This window comes from Egretta garzetta, unplaced genomic scaffold, assembly GCF_000687185.1.
Source record: "Egretta garzetta isolate BGI_Z169 unplaced genomic scaffold, ASM68718v1 scaffold108, whole genome shotgun sequence".
Lineage (NCBI taxonomy): Eukaryota > Metazoa > Chordata > Aves > Pelecaniformes > Ardeidae > Egretta > Egretta garzetta.
Genome location: NW_009260614.1, coordinates 4,622,739 through 4,641,393, shown reverse-complemented (window position 1 = coordinate 4,641,393; position 18,655 = coordinate 4,622,739). Strand labels below are relative to the sequence as shown.

Here is an 18,655-nt window from a genome sequence, read left to right as displayed (position 1 = left end):
GCAGCTAAGGCACAGAATCAGTTTCCCTGTATTTCTGTAAAACAACAGAAGGGATCTGGATTCTGCAGAAAACAAACAAAAAGAAAACCCTGATCTTATTTAAGAAGGGAAAGACTGGTTTCTCATGCATGAGGATTTCATTCCCCAATTCTGCATTATGTTGTATCTACCTATATCTGCTCTTATTGTAGTAGCCCCAAATTGTTGAGTGTACATGTACACAAAAGAAGCCAATGTGCAAACTTCAGAAGTTATGTGTCTGAACTATTGGAATTTGAAGCTTTGCTGGTGCTTCACAAAAGGTTTGAATTACATGTTTTTCAGAGGCTGAAAGCACTGAGTTTCTTCTCTCTGTTTTTTTTATGCAGGTGTGTTACTAGACATCCAGCAGCACTTTGGAGTCAAAGACAGTGGGGCTGGCTTATTACAGACAGGTAAGAGTATTTGTTTTCTCGCTGGTTTTTGTAACCTTCCTCTTCTCAGAAGGGTGCTTTCAGATTTCCTCAGTTACGACCCTTGGGCACATTGGCTGTGAAATACACTCTTACTGGGAAGAGGAGTGAACGTGAGGGTTTTTTTGGTTTTGGTTTTCTGGTGGGCAGAAGATCAGGGCTCAGAATAACTTTAGTGCAGAATGGGCCAAAAGCAAACAAACCTAATGATATTATTTATGACAACTAAATTCAAATAGGAGATGGCTACTTCCCCTGGATCAGAAAACTCAGGATAAACCAACAGCAGGATCCTGTTGTTCTCACTTCTTAACTCTCTGTAGGTTGGTAATAAGTGTGATGTATGATGCCCTTCGCGTGCTCTACAGAGAATCTGCTGAATGAACAGTAATTGGGAGTACAGTGTGGCATGAAAATGTAAAACTCATCAGGACAAGTGCCTGAGGATGAAAACCGCAGGGAAGGCTAACAATCATTGCCTTCGTGGCAGCTAATGGATTAACAATATCCCTATGATTTTGGCGCTGTTAGCTTCAGACATTTCTCTCCTTGTATTTAAGGAAGGATGATTGCAATTGTGATGCCCTTTTAATGTAGCAGACATCTTCAGACAGAGCTGTACAACGCCAGCACAAACCCAGCTTTTCTGGCCTCTGGTCCTGAGGTGGTTTAGAGGAGTGCCTTTGTCAATAGGCTGAATTTGCTGACATTGAATAGCAGTCTCATGTAGTTACGAGAGCATGTTTGGTTCTTACGGAGAGTTGGGAGGACTAGCCAGAGAGCACATGCAGTATTTTAAGGTGAGAAATAGTCTGGTTGGAAACTTCCTACAGAATTATTAGTTGGAGTCATAGATTTGTGGTGCTGTGGTTGTCTTGTCACCGACATCTGCCTGGGGGAACCACACTGGAACAATTATATCTCTGAAAAAATAAGAATTCAATTACAATTAGAAATGGTGTGCCAGAAAGACTTTATTTTCCATGGGTTTTTTTCTTATGCTGTCACAGTGGATACGAAATGCCCGTCAGGAGCTTTTCTGTGAAACTGTAGCCAAAAATGAAGTGTATAAAATCATTCATTCTTTATGATAACACTAGAGGTAAGAATGTTCTGGAGCTCTGTCAGTTGGCCTTCGATTTCAAACTATGTGATCTCACTGCAGTATCTCCTCCTTTTTATTTTCTGCAACCCATGGCTCTGCAGGGTCCTCAGCTGTGATTACAGCTTCCTGGTAGTGTTGTGACACAAACAATTAATAACAGTTTGAATTGGGGCTTTAAAAATGCTCTCCCTGTGGGACAGCAGAGTTCAGCTAAGCTGATGCATGCAGCACATGTCCAGAACAGAAGGCCTGAGCTTTATAAGTGTTACTGATTATAAGTAGCATCAATCAGTTATGCCCAAAGTAGCACTGGTTGTCCGTCAGGCTCTTTTCTGCAGCAATTATTTGTATTTATTTATTGTACTCAGAGGAACAGGTCCTCAATGTATCACTAGACACAAAGTGCCTTCAAGAAAATATTCTGGTAGAAAATGACACTTGCCAAAGCATATATTTTATCTTTCTTCCCCTCAGTGGATGAAATCCTTCTGCAGATGATTTGCTGACAGCAAGTAAGAGCTAAGCTCCAACAGGGCATTTAATTTGTTAATTGCAAGAAATGTTATTTATTTCTGTAGCAAACATGCAGGGTGTCTGAAAACAGCGTCGCTGAGATATTGCAAGATTGCTGCTGAGTGTTGTCAAGAGTTTTGTAACCTATAACTATTGCTTTAAGAAAAGCAACGTTTTCTCCTGGGTTTTTTGCTGATCTGAAAACTGAGGGCTTGACTTTGCCTCTGCAATACAGATAATACTGTATGAATCACAGTGCCATCACAAAATTTGAGTGCTTACAAAATAAAACACCATTTCATGTAAGTAAGGGTAGGGGCACACAACTGAAAACTCATTAAATGTATTACTTCAGCTTAACAGGTTTCTGTGCTGGCAGCTGGCCCATGGCCCATGTATGCTTAACCCTGGTGAAATAAAACACTCTGGCCTAAAACATCACAAACACTACTTTTAATTGTTTGTCTGGTCTCCAAGTCTGACCTCTCTAGATATGTAAGTTGGGGAAAATGGATGCAGAGTGTAAAAGCATTTGACCAAGGTTGCAGAGGAAGTCTGTAGGAGAGCTGGGACCAGGACTGATGTCTCCCAGACCTCTGCCTTAACCTTGAACAGTTCCTTTGCAAGCAGAGAGACAGAAATACCATCTTATTCCCAAGAGATGGTCCCGCTAACTAATTGAGTGATCTGAGACGAAAGACTGCTCATCCTGAATATGTCCTCTGAATAAAGAGTGGATTAGTCCTCAGGTTGTTAATTCTGCATCTAAATGAGTCCTAAATTAATTTACAATGTTAATGAGGGGGAGTGAAATGTAGTATTCGCTGGCAGTTCGTATTACTCATCAAACAGGCTTTAAAAAATAATAAAGAAAATCCTTTTAACTGAGAAACAAGGCTGCACACGGTTTTGGGAAGAGATGGTACTGAAAACTCAAACAGCAAGGGGAAAAGAAATGCACCAAAGGCAATGTGTGACACTGTGTTCATACCATAACCCGTTCTTTGCAGGCACAGCCAATCTCATAGCTCTCTCACTCCAAACATTCAAAAGCCAGTTCACACCCTCTCAGCTTCTACTGCTCCCTGGAAAGCAAAGGTGACTGGTTTCTTGGGAATTGCAAAGACAGAATTTGAATTTTTGTCTTCTTTTATATTAGTCCCAGGATACAAGCTGCTCTTTGCCTAGGAGATATAATGAAAACTGGTTAGAGGGGCACTGTAACTCCCTGTACAGAAAAATCACAGGGACACTCCAGCCTCATCCATAATGGAAAGGAGCAGAACGTGGTAGTCTCTGCAGCAAGGATCCTGTGACAGCAAAGGACGCGCTGACAGATGGATTGCAATTGCTTCTTGCCCAGTAGCGTTGTAGAGTAACAGGCATATAACTGTTGATTCCAGAGCCTCGGTTATCTCTTGATGATGCTATAATTCTGTGCTGATATTCCTTTTTAAAGCACTACATACACAGTTACATGAGTACTTGTTAAGTTCACTTAACTGTCCCACAGGTCTGCACCCAGACATCTTTCTTGTCCTTTTAATTTCTTAAGGGTTGCTTTTCCCAGCTGGAGAAGGGATAATCCTGGCTGATCTCAAAAGGTGACAAAGCATCTCACTGCCTACTTCAGCTGTACAGCTGTAGTCAGTCAATACATTTGTAAGCCAAACCCTACAAAAAGTCTTTCCCGTGTGTGGAGTTAGGTAAGAGCAGCAATTTGGACTCATTAGAACTACAGGCCTCTAAAAGCACAAAGCCTGAGAAGATGGACAACTGGATTTGTAGAAGTGCTTCATAACAGTGTTATCCTTCCATGGATACTTAGACCACAGGAGTAGTGCCCCAGTGCTGTACTCTGGTTTTCACTAGGTTTTTTTGCCTTCTTTCTTCAATTTTTGTGCTTTATCGCTCTCTCTGCTCTTGCCTGTGGATTTATTTTGCTTTTGTGTCTCTTGCCAGTGTCTATTTAGCACACCAGAGCTCTAATAATAATAGTGCCTGACTTTCAATACAGTTTGTCTTCTGTAGATCTCAGGATGTTTTCTTATAGGGAGGGATAATGAGGCTTGCCCTTTTCTACAGATAGGGAAACCAAGAAGGCCAGATGAGAGCCCTGCCCAAAGTCACACAGCAGGCCTGAGGCAGAGCCAGAATGAGAACTGTGGTCCAGTTCCTGAACACGCAGCATTCAACCAGGTTAATGCTGAGACCCAGAGATTTGGTTCTTGTTAATGGGCACCTTAATCTTCTAGCCTAGGCAGCTCAAGCTTGGGGGAAGGCACATAAAACAGTGGGGACTTCTGCAAGTGGAAACTGCAAGGCATCAAATGGCGGGTATGGCAAGGATTCCATTGAAATGCAGAGGGGGAAAGTGTCTCTCTTTAGAAAGAGCATAGGGGTGTCATTAGAGGAAACCCTGCTAACCAAAAGTCTATACCATAAGGTCAGAAGCAAGGAAATGTAAGGAAGCAAGAGATCTGGAAGGACTCGTTAAAGGTGAATAATCACAGATAGCTGGGGCTCTGAAAGAACTTGTCTCTTCTCATGTGGAGAGAGATGGGCATTCTCCCAAATGCCTTTCAGCCCCTGGTTTCCCAAGAAGCCTAGCAATGCCAAGCAACTTATTAAGTCTTGTTGTGGGCTCATTTTTCCAGTAAGGGTCAATTCCAACTAAAACCTCTGTTCATTTGAAAAGTGAAACCTTTGCCCACCTGAGTTCCCCTACCTCTTGAGCTGACCTAGTGCAACGTTGGACTAGATTGCAACCTTGCAAATATATTAGCAGCTCTGGTGTGCTGTGATTGCACCAACTGAGCTGTAAGCATGTGCACTGAGTAGGGGACTTGAAATGATAGGATAAATCAGACTTGCTAAATTCAAGGGTTTTCTTTCGAATCCCTTTGACTCCCATCTTCTTGTCATTGGCTTAATGATGACAGCCTATACTGCTGTAACTTTTTTTATTTATTTCAGACAGACACTACCTCTTCTGGATGATAACCTTGAATATGTGTTTATTCCATGAGTTGCAGATGACACATATTTCTTCTCTACCATCTGCTTCTACCTGAATAGATGCTGCTGTGCTCCTCATCTGTGCTATGCATAACTGAATCAAATCTTCATCTTTCACTTCCTACTGCACCTGCTTAACTGTTCTTGCTAGAACAGAGGAACTCATATTCTGGACAATTTCCTGGTTTCTATTTAAAAATTCACGGGCTTTCCTTTTGAGTGAATGACTTCTTAAACCAGGGCACCTCCCAAGGCCCTGGTATCTCAGGTATCCAATCCAGACGGTGAGACAGAATGCTTTGAAGTTGCTCTTCTTGATTTATGACTGCAAATGGTTTGGACCACAGTGTCCTACGCAGAGCACATCATGCCGCTGTCATCTTCCCTTCCCCCAGCCACGCTAAGTATTCTTAAATCAGGTTTACTTCTCTGGCAATCTGGGGCTCTGAATGCCAGGATGAGGTGGAGCTCTCTTTCTGACAGAGAAAGCATCTCTGTCTTATCAACAATGAGCAAAACCTTTTTCCCCATTTCCTCACCACCACCTGATTTTGTATCATTTTTTTGGAATTTCTTCAGCCTTCTGTAGCATGCTGCTGATCTAGGGGTTAAACAGATTCTGTAAGACAGCTCCAGTTGAAGCAATAAAGATGGAAAAGCAGCGCTCTGTGTTCAATGGTGCCTCGATTAATGTTGTGACAAGTGTAGGTCTTTTACTTATCAAGGTAGAGTGAGTTGACATAGTAGAGAGCCTGATTATTGCCTGCATAAGTCCTTTACGAGTTCTGACAGTCCTTTTTTCCTGTGTGCTAGAATGCTATCTGATACACTAAGAAGTCATGGCAATCTGAGGGTCTGATTCATGAAAGCAGTTAAGCCTATTTGGAAATCCCTCTGCAATCAAGAATGAAAGTATTTTCTCGAATCAGTGAGCAGGTTATAGGAAAATGCATTTGTGCCCTAGCCCAGTTCCCCATATACCAAGGACCGAACTATAAAAATGCCGTTTCCAGTGTGCACTCGCACTGGACAGCCCTAGATTGCAAAGTAAATAATCTTTGGTGGGGAAGAAGGGGCAAGGAAGGGAGGGGAAGATGTCCTTGCCTCCTGCTGATAGGAGGTAAATGCTTGAGCCCAGGCTGCACTTTGTCTTTTTGTTGTAGGTGTCAGCAAGTGAGCGCAGGCGACTAGAACAGGGAAACTCTCCAGACTGGCTTGTCTTCATTAATATCTTGATTTTATGATACTGCATGACCACTAACACAACATAACAATTCATTTTCCCTTCCTGTCTTCCTGCTTTGCAGGAGGGAGGTTTGTCCTGACTATTGGCCTTTCAAAGAGGGAAGGTGCTTGGGCTGGTTGTTGCAAGAGAACATTGCACATGTGCTGCCTGTGGCATGTCTGTTCTGTAAGTAGATATTGGCCTACCTTCCCTCAGGCTGTAGTTCAAGCACCTCTTGCCAAGGTTGTGTTCGCTTCTGTAATTTATTATAATAATGAGGGCAAAGATTTCCCACAGATTTTAGAGAAGTAGCAATCATTCCACCTGAAGTCCTAACAGTTTTTAACATAGCCTGTCCATCTCCCCTTACACGTGTTCCTCAAACCGCAGAATTTCATTCAAGCTCTTTATAGTGAAAGACAGGATTTTTGTTGGTATTGTGTAATTCTTTTAAACAACAACTTCCTCTTAATACCAGCTATGCAATCTCACTAGCAGGCATCTGCACCGTGTTGTGTGTTTCATGCACAAATAGTTTGGAAGGGCTGGTCTTGCCGCCTTTACTTTTTTTCATTAACACCATATTTGGAATTTTGAAAGAGGGAGATGAACATTTGAGTTACATTAACAGTTATTTTAATGCTGTTATTAGATATCTAATGGCTACCAGTTGTTGGAAGAGTAACCTCACGAGTAGCTTACTTTTTTTCCTCCCCCTCTGCAGTGACACTAAAAGCTTTTGGTAATAAGTGGAAAACCCGCTTAGCTTTAATTATTGCTTTTCAACTGAGCCTGTAAGTTTAATTTGCAAGTGTGGTGACCAGAGAAGTGTTTGTGTATGGTCTAAATTGGAAGGAGCCCTGTATTTTTTCCCTGTACCCTGATCTAGATCTGTGCCTACAGTTGCTACTGATACCTATTGGGCCCAATTTAAAGGTGAGTGTTAGCCCAGAGGGGAAGATTTTTTTGCCTTGACTTTAAGGGAAGTTGGATCGGGGTCTTCTATGAACTGGGAATGAGAAAATAGAGCTACCTTTTATAGTATGTTTTGTATATTTAATATGCTTCATCACAGGGGAGCCATAAGTGTTCTCTCGTGAAAAATTTATTTTAACATTGTTTTGGTTTTGTCTCGCCTCCCACACCTGAAGGAGCTCTCCTGTTCTTAGAGCACAAATCTATGGTTTTGCAGGGCAGCGTGCTGTGTTATGAAAAATGTAAACAGCTATATTCATAGAGGGATCTGAGATCAGGTGATAAAGAGGTCAGGCTTGGTCTGTGCTGGCTGGAAGATTTCCAAGGTAATATAGTATAGTTGGAAGTATTGCTGTTGGAGGAGGTGTTTGGTTTGAGAGAGAGAGAGATCATTCGGATAAACCAAATAGTCTTGACAAGAGTGTGAAGGAGCTCTGGAGTGCTGAAGGTACTGTCTTGCAATGAAGTGAAGAGCTCTGATGTTAGTTGTTGTAATACAGTGAGTATCTATCTAGTAGATCCTGGAAGTACCAGGGCGTTTTCATGGTAGTGGGAATGTTGGGGTCCTGGACCAGTCCATGCAATTGTTTGGCTTCTCTAATGTCCTGTCTTGAGTTCCAGGTGGCTTCTCCTCCAAACCAGTGCTTCTCAGACCTTTTGGGCTGAGTACCAGACCACTCTGCATCCTTATAATCGAATTTTTATAGTGATTTATCATCAGACCACTATAAAAGTAATATTGCTGTGTGGCTGCAAAGAACCTGCTGTTACCTCATGGAACACAATTTTGGGAACCATAGCCTTTCACTGTTAGAAGCTGCTGAAACAGGTGTTTTTTTCCAGGCAGAAGCAACTACGTTTTAGTACAGGCTGCAGCAATTCCTGTATATAGACCCATGCACACTTGAGAAGGAGTGACTCATTTGTAGACGCATACACCTAGCTTTAAAAATAAATTCCAGGGCATCAGTTACGTAAAAAGTGAACATTCCTCATGGTGTTCGGTAGTGTTACCAGCCTGCACAACTAGATTCCAGTTAACACAAGTAAGTCGGAATTGCATGAATGGTGTATTGTTGCACCAATTCAAAAGAAATTTCCCAATGCACTCTCCCTACCCCCAATACGTGCACCTATTCCAGGATGTTTCCTGTATGCTGGTGTAGGGTTATAGAGCAAGGGCAAATTTTCCACTTCGATTATGCAGGGAATCTGTTTCTGGAGGGAAAATATTACTAGCCATAATCCATTACTTTGAGGTAGTTCTCACAAAAAATGTAAATGTACGTAAACTTTTTTTTGCTAAAACTCTCTTCAGTTGTTTTCAAGTATTGGTCAGATGACTGAGGATGGTTTAGGGTTTTAAATCACAGATGAAAAATAAACAGTTATTCGATGGGATGAATAGGAGGTGGGGTTCCCACATTCTTGTGTTCTTTGCTGCTGCAAGCAGGGAATTACTTTGGTTTTCAGTGGAAAGGATGTTTCCAGGTTAAATTCAGTCTGGGTTAAATTCAGTCCGGACCTCTTTTATTCCCTCACTCAGTTACACATCAGGTTATTCCTAATTAAAATTTGGACAGTTTTAACCATTTTCTCCTTCCAATCTGTTCATCCACTAATGTTGACATATTCTCCTACTGCATCATTCTCCTTGCCCTTTGTAGATGAGCTGAATTGGAGAAGTGGCATCTCATTTATTCTCTTGTGGGACAGTGGTGTTGAACTGAGAACATTAATAGTAATGTACCTTTCCTGCGAAGAGTTGCCTTAAAGAAATAAGAAGCTATAACTACTTTAACTTGCTTATTTGGAGCTACACTAATTTTAAATGGATGGTAACAATAAATTGCTATTGGGGTAGACTTGGAAGTGAATTAGGGAGGCAGTACAGGTAAAGCAGTTTGAGCTTTGATTTCTTTTTACAGTTCTGCAGATGGCACTGGGCAAGCTGCTCTCTTCTCTGGGTCTTTTCCCTGTTCCCTTTCTTCTTTCTTCATCGAGTTGCAGAGGCAAGGCAATCACCTATCCTGTAAGCACGTGATGAAGTGCTTGTTAAAACCGACCTTGTTAAGAGTTTTGGCTGAGTGAAATTTTCAGGATAGGATTTGTCTCTCTGGTGGTTTTGGGGAGGTTGGGTTTGTTTTGTTTTATCTTGTTTTCCTTGAAGGATGTTTGAAATATGCTCCGAGTTCTTTGGTTTTAATTCCACCTTAATCACAGTTACTGGTTTTATTCCCGCCTCTACCCACCCTGGGATTTGAGTGGTCCTGGTCACAGCAATTGATGGTTTTAGCTATCAGCTCTGTGCTTGTCTATTCAGCACCCTGTGGTTTTGTCCAACCTACCTGGCAATAGAAATAACAATGAAGGCCCCTATGTGCCATTGGCCACGCCTTTTGAGCACTAGAAATCATTGACAAAGTCTGACAAAGAAAGGTGTTATTTAATGAGAGCCTTTGTCATTAGAATGAGTCATGTAAGAGATATGGGTGAGTTAAAGAATAACTTCGCCACAAGAAAAATACAGGGTTTTTTTTTTTTTTTTGCTTACTCTGGAACATGCAGGGTGCTTTAGAGATCCACATGTCACTGAACCGAGTTGCATTAGATTTAAGCATGTAGGCTGTTTTTAAAAGCAGCCTTCCATTTTACAGGTGTAGTTTAGGATATATAAATGCTTAACTTACTAATTGTGCCTGCAAATCAAGTTGTTAAGTGGCACAAATTGCACCAGCAAAAATGCTGCCAGGGTAAATTGCAAGCTCAAAATTAGTGACTGAGTTGAGATCCTTTAAAAACCCAAATGTAGTACTAAAAATAGATATTAGTTCAGAAGGGCTGATGTAAAGAGTTATTATGGTGAGAAACATGCACGTGTTTGACTAGATAAATCCACCTCCTTTATCAGTCTTCTTGAAGGTAAAAATACGGAACAGGAACAAGAAAATGTCTCATAATTTTTGCTCTTTGGTTCTTCCTCTTCCCCATTTTGTTTTTAAATTGACATCTTCTACTGTTAAGATGCTGCTTGTAGGATGTCCCCCAAGCAGGGCTTCACAGGAACACTGCTGGAATATATAAATCAAAGGTACTGCTATGCTAGAGCTCACAATGCTGAAACTGTCATCAGGGCCTAGAAGGAGGATCTATCTCTAAGGGTTATTTTTTTGCATTTGTTATAAAATGTGATGAGGTTTTCTTATAAAGAAACCTACTTCTTCAAGATGCTTAGCTTCCCTTGGATCTGTCACGATCTGTCAAAGCACCAGCCTTGCCAGCTGGGTGTTACACTGGACATACTTGGGGTTTGTTGGCTACAGAGTGACTGTCAAGGGACAGAAGTTTTAGATGTGGATGCAATAAGAAGTGGAATCTGTTAGAGTAGTGCTCTGCTCTGACTCGTGCTGTCCGGTGCCCTGGGCACAGAGGTCATTAGTGTCTTGTTGGCAAGGGACAGTCAAGTTTGGGTATGTGAAGCGAAACAGAGTTCGGCATCCTTTGGAAAGAGAACCTTCCTGCTCCTCACGGATCAGGGAGGCTAAACCCACAAACGCCTGTCTCATCTGCTGATGGCCAAGGTCTTTATGCTCCATTGCGTTGTGGGTCTGCACAGTTCCTTGCCTCCATCAGCTGGCGTCGCCAGCCAAGAGGTGCATTTCATTTCTGCTTAACCCATCCAGACCCTTCGGTTACTTCCAGCTTTTTGGCTAACATCGCAATCGTGCTGTGTGCTACCTGCTTTGAAACCCATAGATGTAATAATATGGCAAATTACTAGCAAGTATGATACAAAATGTGTCATATTTTGGGGGGGGGGGGGTGGCAAGACAAAGAGAAAATATTAAAAGATCTGTGGAAAAAACTGTGGAGAGAGAGAATAGATTTTCCTGAAAAGCAAGTTGTCCAAAGTTGCCCTTGTTCTCATTGAGGATGTTTTATGGCAGCAAAGCTAATAATACAGGATATTATACAATGTATGTTGAATTTTCACTAAAAGCTCCCCAGTGAGATATTCTTACCAGCTGCTAATGTTAGACTTTCCGATGACTTGGACAATACACTATATGACACACTGAGCTGAGAAAATATTTGCATTGTATATAAAGGACATGTTAGTTTTGCTTGTTTGTACTTATTGAACTTGTTCTTTATGGATTCATAGTCCAGAAAATAGGTTCCTTTGTCTAATAACCAGACAAATAAACTGCTGGCAATGCCATGACAAGTTTTCCCCCAAGGCTCAGTTTTCGGCTGTGTATAGGACTGCTAATCTCAAAGCTCAGCTGACATCTTTGGACATTTACGATAGTGTGATCTCTAGGGAAGGGAATGGAATAGGTGCTGAACACAAACTCACTTCAGATGGGCCACTGGTCAGTCATCAGTCTTACCTTCTACATATTTAGGCCTGAATGAAATGAGCTTTTTTAATACATTAACAATCCCTGGATTCACCAAATACTGTCTTTTTTTCCGTTAATGTAATTGATGATGCACGAAGGCATTGCATTTGCAAACCTTGCGCATTGCAGTATTCCTTTCAGCATGTTGTTTTCCAGTAGTACTAATTCTACCAGAAAGATACTAGTCAGAAGAAATTTAAAACGAGGGGTTATTTAAAACAGGGTCCAGCCATGCACCATGGCTATTGAACCTACTGTTAACCCTGGGATCTTTTACAGAGGGCATGTTCTTTTATCCGCAGATGCAAGTTTAGTTGCAAAGCTCACTCCTGGAGCTGCAGTTCAACTTGGTATTAAAGTGATTTTGCAAGTCAGGGATGACACTTTGGGAATTCATTTAGGTGATAACCTTAGAAATAACAACTGTAAGACAAACACAGACCCTGCTCATTCTCCAGTATGGTTATGACCCTTTTCCTTTTACAAACCATGGCAAATCAAAATTGGGATATGTCAGTATTTCAACAATTTCCTTAAATGAATTTATCCCTTTTTGAAGGCTACCCAGCCACTCTGGAACACTTGCTCTTTGTCTAAATTGCCATTTATAACAGCGAGAGGCGAGAGCATTTCTAAATATTGCCAGCAAAATTGAATTGGCGAATAATTTCTGTCGAATAGCACTAGCCACTTAGAATTGTGCGAGAGGCTTCCTTACATATTCTGTGCTCCCTCTTCATTGTAGGATGAAGACTGCCTGTCATTGTAGGTGTTTATTTGTGGCCTGCTGTTTGTTCAGCTCTCTTGTCCTACTAGTCAATATGTAATTGCAAATTGCAGTCAATAGCAATGTTTCTTTGTGTTTACTTTGTGGTACAAAAGCCTACTGAAATGTTGCTGGCATTTGAAAAAGTAGACGGACAAGCCTGTGGCTTTGTACCCTGGCAAAGAGTTGTTTAAGTGCTGATGGGCATCGTGTGGAATTGGATAAGAAGTGGGAAGTATTGATGATCCCTGTCCTGTGCTCAGACCACTGCTTCTTAAATGATGATCCTGCACCTGGGTCGGGGTAACCCCCGGTATCAGTACAGGCTGGGGGAAGAAAGGATCGAGAGCAGCCCTGCTGAGAGGGACTTGGGGGTGCTGGTGGATGAAAAGCTGGACATGAGCCGGCAATGTGTGCTGGCAGCCCAGAAGGCCAACCGTACTCTGGGCTGCATCAAAAGAAGCGTGGCCAGCAGGCCGAGGGGAGGACAGGCTGAGAGAGTTGGGCTTTTTCAGCCTGGAGAAGAGAAGGCTGCGGGGAGACCTGATTGCGGCCTTTCAGTACCTAAAGGGGGCCTATAGGAAAGATGGGGAAAATCTTTTTAGTAGGGCCAGCTGTGACAGGACAAGGGGTAATGGTTTTAAACTAAACCAGGGTAGGTTTAGACTAGATATAAGGAAGAAGTTCTTTACAATGAGGGTGGTGAAACACTGGAAAGTGTTGCCCAGAGAGGTAGTGGAGGCCCCATCCCTGGAAACATTCAAGGCCAGGTTGGACGGGGCTCTGAGCAGCCTTATCTAGTTAGCGGTGTCCCTGCTCACTGCAGGGGGGTTGGACTAGATGACCTCTAGGGGTCCCTTCCAACCCAAAACATTCTATGATTCTATGATGAGAGTCCCAGTAAAGCTTGCTGGACACTCTAAGCTGCAGGAGTGGAGGGTCTTCTGGATGTCCTGAGGTCATGTTCCTAACGCCTCAGAATTACAAAATCACAGAATCCCAGAAAGGCAGAGGTTGGAAGGGACCTCTGGAGATCATGCAGTCCAACCCCCTGCTTAAAGCAGGGTCATCCAGAGCAGGCTGCACAGGACATCGTCCAGAAGGGGTTTGAATATCACCAGAGAAGGAGACTCTGCAGCCCCCCTGGGCAGCCTGTGCCAGTGCTCTGTCACCCTCAAAGTAAAGTTCTTCCTCATATTCAACTGGAACCTCTTATGCTTCAGTTTGTGCCCATTGCCCCTTGTCCTGTCGCTGGGCACCACTGAGAAGAGTCTGGCTCCATCCTCGTGACATCCACCTTTGAGATATTTGTAAGCATATGTAAGATCCCCTCTCAGTCTTCTCTCCTCCAGGCTAAAGAAGCCCAGCTCCCTCAGCCTTTCCTTGTAGGAGGGATGCTCCAGACCCCTAATCAGGCTCACTCGTGGATCCTGTTAGGATGCTGGGGTTTGGTGGTTGCCTGGAAAGCACATCTCTTGTAGTTCAGACGCCAGTCCCTAAGAGAAGTGTAGGTGGAGTTACCCGATGTACTCTAATGGTAAGAGAAAGCAGCATGGTAACTGCTGAGGGCTTAGAGCTTTGTGCTCTGCCAAAGGCAGATCTTGATCCAGACTCCTCCCTGACGCGTGCTGTACTGTTGGTCGGCCTAGGTTAGCAGTTCAGCATTTTATTTCCCAGCTGTTGAAGCAACTGGTGAATTGTTTCCATCTAAACATGCCATGTCTGTGACTGTGCAAGTGTAATGATTTGGGTAATAAAACAAATAAGAATGAGTTCAGGGTACAGAGCAAGTGAGAGTGCAAATAGTTCCTTCCTTGCTTTTTAGAGAATTCGTGACTCATTATGAAACCAGACAGCAAGTGCATTTACACACCTGATGCTCTTGGCCAACGTGTCTAGTCCCAATTCAGCCAGCCCGCCCCGGCCCCTGCCTGCACTCACATTTTGTCATCACATGCATCCCCTTCACTTCCTTCTTACAGGCATAGTTTTAAAGATAATATATATTATTAATTTGCTCATTCTTAAAAATAAGGGGGGGTGTGTGTTAATGTAAAAGCACATAAAGTGATGAATGTCTTGAGAAGGTGGGGTGGTGTTTTTTTTTTTACGTTTTCCTCGCAATGCAGAAATAATTAGTACATGTCAGTTTGCTAGAAAGCACCCCAAAAATCAGTCAACAGTTAGGTTGTGGAAATGAATGCCACAAGGAGTGTGGTCAGGGCCAGAACTTAAAAGACCAGATCTTTATGTGGATAATACATTACAATTCTTGGGAGGGCTTAAGTCAGCCTTTGAGTAATTCAACTGCTGTGTAGGAATTTTGTGTACTTGCCTCGGAAGGATCCGATTGCTGTCACTGTCACAGACAGGATGCAAGATGACATGGTTTTCTGATCTATTGTTGTTGTTCTTGTGTTCTTATGAAGTCATCTCCTGAGGTTACATGAAAAATCTTTTATTGGGGACTTGGTATTGTTCATTCACTGCCAACGCCTTAGGCAGAAAGATGGACACTGCTGTTAAGGAGAAGCTGTGAGATTCCGTTGAGAAATGCTTCTCCCTCCTTCTGTGTCGCTGCTTTGAGTTGAAACCCAGTCAGCACTATAGAAATTTCCTTTGTAAAATTAGTGTGGTTTTGCTCCGGTTCCTGATGGGTGGTAGCTTATATATTGAGAGCAGTCATTGCATGAGACACTAATGTATTTTACAGGCAACTCCGAAAAAAGCAGACAATTGAGCAGGACAGAACAGTGAAATTCCCCCTCTGACCAGCAAGTAGCTCTTTAGAAGTAAGGGATTGGTGGATGGCGTTAAGATGTTCATGTGCATCCTCGATAAATAAATGTGAAACTATTTGTATCAAGCACTGGCATCCCTGGGAAGGGGGAAATTTGGAGGAAAAACTTTAAGGAACAACAATGCCAGGCTGTTGGATTAGCATCAAACAAAAACAATTACCCACAATTACTTTTACATCCGTATCTTCTGTGGATTTTAGCATATTCCCATTCCACAGTGATTTCTATTCCTAAATAGGTGAATTAGCACAACGCTGCAGATGGCAGGATTGTAAAAGCAATACTCCTTGTTGGTGCTGCCTGCATCTTAGAGCGAGTGAATAAAAATCAGGTATTTCAGATGTCCTCTTGAAGTTCTTGGGATGAGAAGTAATGTATTTTTACCCCTTAAAAATTCAGTTTAATCTGACAAATGTTTGCCTTCCTCCAGATAACTAGAGGCAGGCAGCTTAAGACGAGGGTGAAATTAGTCTGTTTAGAAATTTAGAAAGATCTGAACTGACCTCTGTGAAGGAAGTTGGCTGCAATAGAGATGAATCACCATTTTTTCCCTTCAGACTGATAATTTTCTTAGTTGTTGAGGTTTTATTGATTTCAAAAGATGCCATTTTCCTGCTCTGCTAAAAGCACTCTTGAAGATGTGTGGCTTGAATTGGGAAGTTACAAATTTTGCAGAAGAACGGAGTGAAAGGAGTTTGCTTACCAAACCCTGCCATGCTTTTCTTTGCACATGTACAAATGCACCTTGTGAATATGATTCCTTGTTCTTCCCTGTCCAGACACCAGTGCCCTGCTCCTGCACGTCAATCATAACACCGAAGCAGAATCTGGAGGGCACTGGAGGTCTCTCATTAATCCCAAAGCCGTTTGCCCTGTGTTTACATGCTTTCACAGAATCATAGAATCATTGAATCATTTAGGTTGGGAAGACCTTCAAGATCATAGAGTCCAACCATTACCCTAACCCTGCCATCCCTCCACTAAACCAGTCCCTAAGCACCTCGTCTGCCTGGCTTTTAAATACCCCCAGGGATGGGGACTCGACCCCTTCCCTGGGCAGCCCCTTGACAACCCTTTTCGTGAAGGAATTTTTCCTAATGTCCTAATTTCCCAAACAATTTCTGGAACATGTAATCTGCAGACACGTCTTCAATTTTAACTCTCAGTAGGATGACTTTGGTGGACATCAGTGATAGCCATTAAAAGCTCGAGAGCAAAGTCTCATTTCATACCTCTGCCCTGGCCAGAGAAGAACACGTTTGTAATGAGGCTGTCAGTGCTGTGTTAGTTGATAGCCAATTGCATCATTGAAATGAAAGTATGGCCATTTTCCCTTCAACAGAGGGAGCATGTGTTTTGCCAAGCCCACTATAGATGGTACAACAGCCCCCTAAAGAATTTTAGTAATAATTAAAAAGAAATCAGTCAGTCCCACTGGCTGCCTGGGGAGAATGCCAGCAAAGAACTGCGTCCCCCCGCCAGTTCCCAAAGCAGAGCCATGTGGATTCACAAGGCGTTGATGTTGCTTTTCCTTCCCGCTCTCCACATCCCCTCAGCTTCCAGCCCTCAGCACCGGTGGCTGCAAACCCCCCTGAGCGTGCGGCCCCGGGAGAAGGTCACGGCTGGGGGTCTCTTTCTGGCTGAGACTGCTAGCCAGACCAGCATCTGTGCACCAGCCTTCCCTGCATCCCTCGCCCCATAATAGAACTGTAACGGGGTGAGCGGTCCTGCGCCCTCGCTGTTTACCTGGTGTATTTATGAAGTATATGTTTGGTCACTGCAGGGTTTCTCCAGCTGTGTAAATGTAACCAGCACCTCATGTGTAGAGGTTAGCAAGGCATTCCTACTGCGGAATAGTCATTTATTTGTGAATTTCCTTTTAAAAACAAACCCAAACCAACCTGGAGTCTGACTAAAGCTCTGGGATAACAATATATCTGATGAACATTTCTTTTAGCAAGTTTCTGTGAGACCCGTGGCATGAGCAGCTCTTGATTCCGCTCCAGAGAGTAGTGGAAGCGCTTCCTATACCCTTGTTTTTCTTAGGAAGCTGCTGCTGTTGGTAAATTACACATAGCAAAGAATTTATTAATAATACACCATAATTCCAAAGTCTCTGCTCTCTCTCCTGTCCTCTGTTGCTGCAGGAAGAAGGTTGTGAGACTGATTTCTCTTTGAGACAGAGTAACTCCTATTGCACGCTAGTTAATGATCTGGAATTAAAATGTTGGTTGAGGTAGGGTGCAGGATTAGTAGTGCAGTTGTAAAGAAGGATGGTAAACCTTATTTTAAGATGAAAACAGTCTTCCCTCTCTATCTCAAAATGGGAACAAGGAACATTATTTCTCTTTATACCAGATGCAAATGATGTCTCATTCTAGTAAGAGAATAACAGATCTCAAGTATTTTATTGCTAGTTAAATCTAATTCATGGTACTCAATGCAGATTTCAAGGATCAAGGGATTTAGATTATTCTGCATTATCAGCTTTAGGCTGTCATTTCTTGGTGTGTTTAAGTGCATGCTGTGGTCAAAAAGGCTTTATGGGCGAAGGGGCTTGCTTTTTATACTGCCTGCCTGGCACTTGCCCTGCTGTGCCATAGATCAGGGAGCCTGCCAGAAAAGAGACAAGGTTAGTTTTCAGTCCTCAGCAGTCCCCAGATTTTGCTCTCCAGATGGCCACACAAGCTCTAGTACTGGCACAAGGGAAAATCTGACCCGTTCTCTCAAAAGATCTCATCTTTGTTTCCAAAGGCTTCTGTGAATGTGGTTGTAGTGTGTGCCTGGTACCATAATTGCAATGGAAAAAGAAAGCTCTCAGGTAGTGGAAGGGAATAGAATAAAATACAGATCCTTTGGTTTTGTGGTTATTTAAATGCTTTTTCTCAAGACACCGTTCTCTAGCCCTGAGCCCTGGGTGCTTCATCCTCCTGGGACATGAGCGCAGCCTTCCTCCCTGCTGGAGTTTGGCTGTAATTGAAGCTCTCAGGTGGACAGCATGTGTGCAGAATGTCCTGGAAAACTGCACAGAAAGGAAGAGGTAGAACTGCCGTTCTTTCAAATGCAGACTTTCATGAGTACCAGGAGTGATTACTTGCTCTTTCTGTACCAGTGGCTAAGATTGTTTTAGGTGTATTTTAGTCACATTGAGGCAAAACCAGTCTTGTAGCAGTGTCACTCATGATGTTGCAGTGCTGCAAAGCTATTGACCAGTCTCTGTACCTCTGGGATCTCGTGTCCAATTCAGGATTGACCAGAATGGACACAAATCCATCCTAATTGGCTAGCTAAGTTAATAAGGTTTTCCTGCAACTAATTGCACAGTGGGAAAACGAACCATATCACATGTTGTATGAGCATACAGACTGGTGCCTTGATGATAATGTCCTCTTTC

At 42.7% G+C, this 18,655-nt stretch overlaps 1 protein-coding gene across 1 annotated transcript in view; it reads left to right on the top strand.

Annotated features, from left to right (window-relative positions):
• Window positions 1-379: 379 nt before the first annotated feature.
• Window positions 380-18,655, top strand: part of SPNS2 (sphingolipid transporter 2) — a 110,193-nt gene continuing 91,917 nt past the window's right edge. Inside the window, exon 1 of the mRNA XM_035900620.1 lies at window positions 380-434. The gene's annotated coding sequence lies outside the window, so the exon portion shown is untranslated. The remainder of the gene's footprint in view (window positions 435-18,655) is intronic.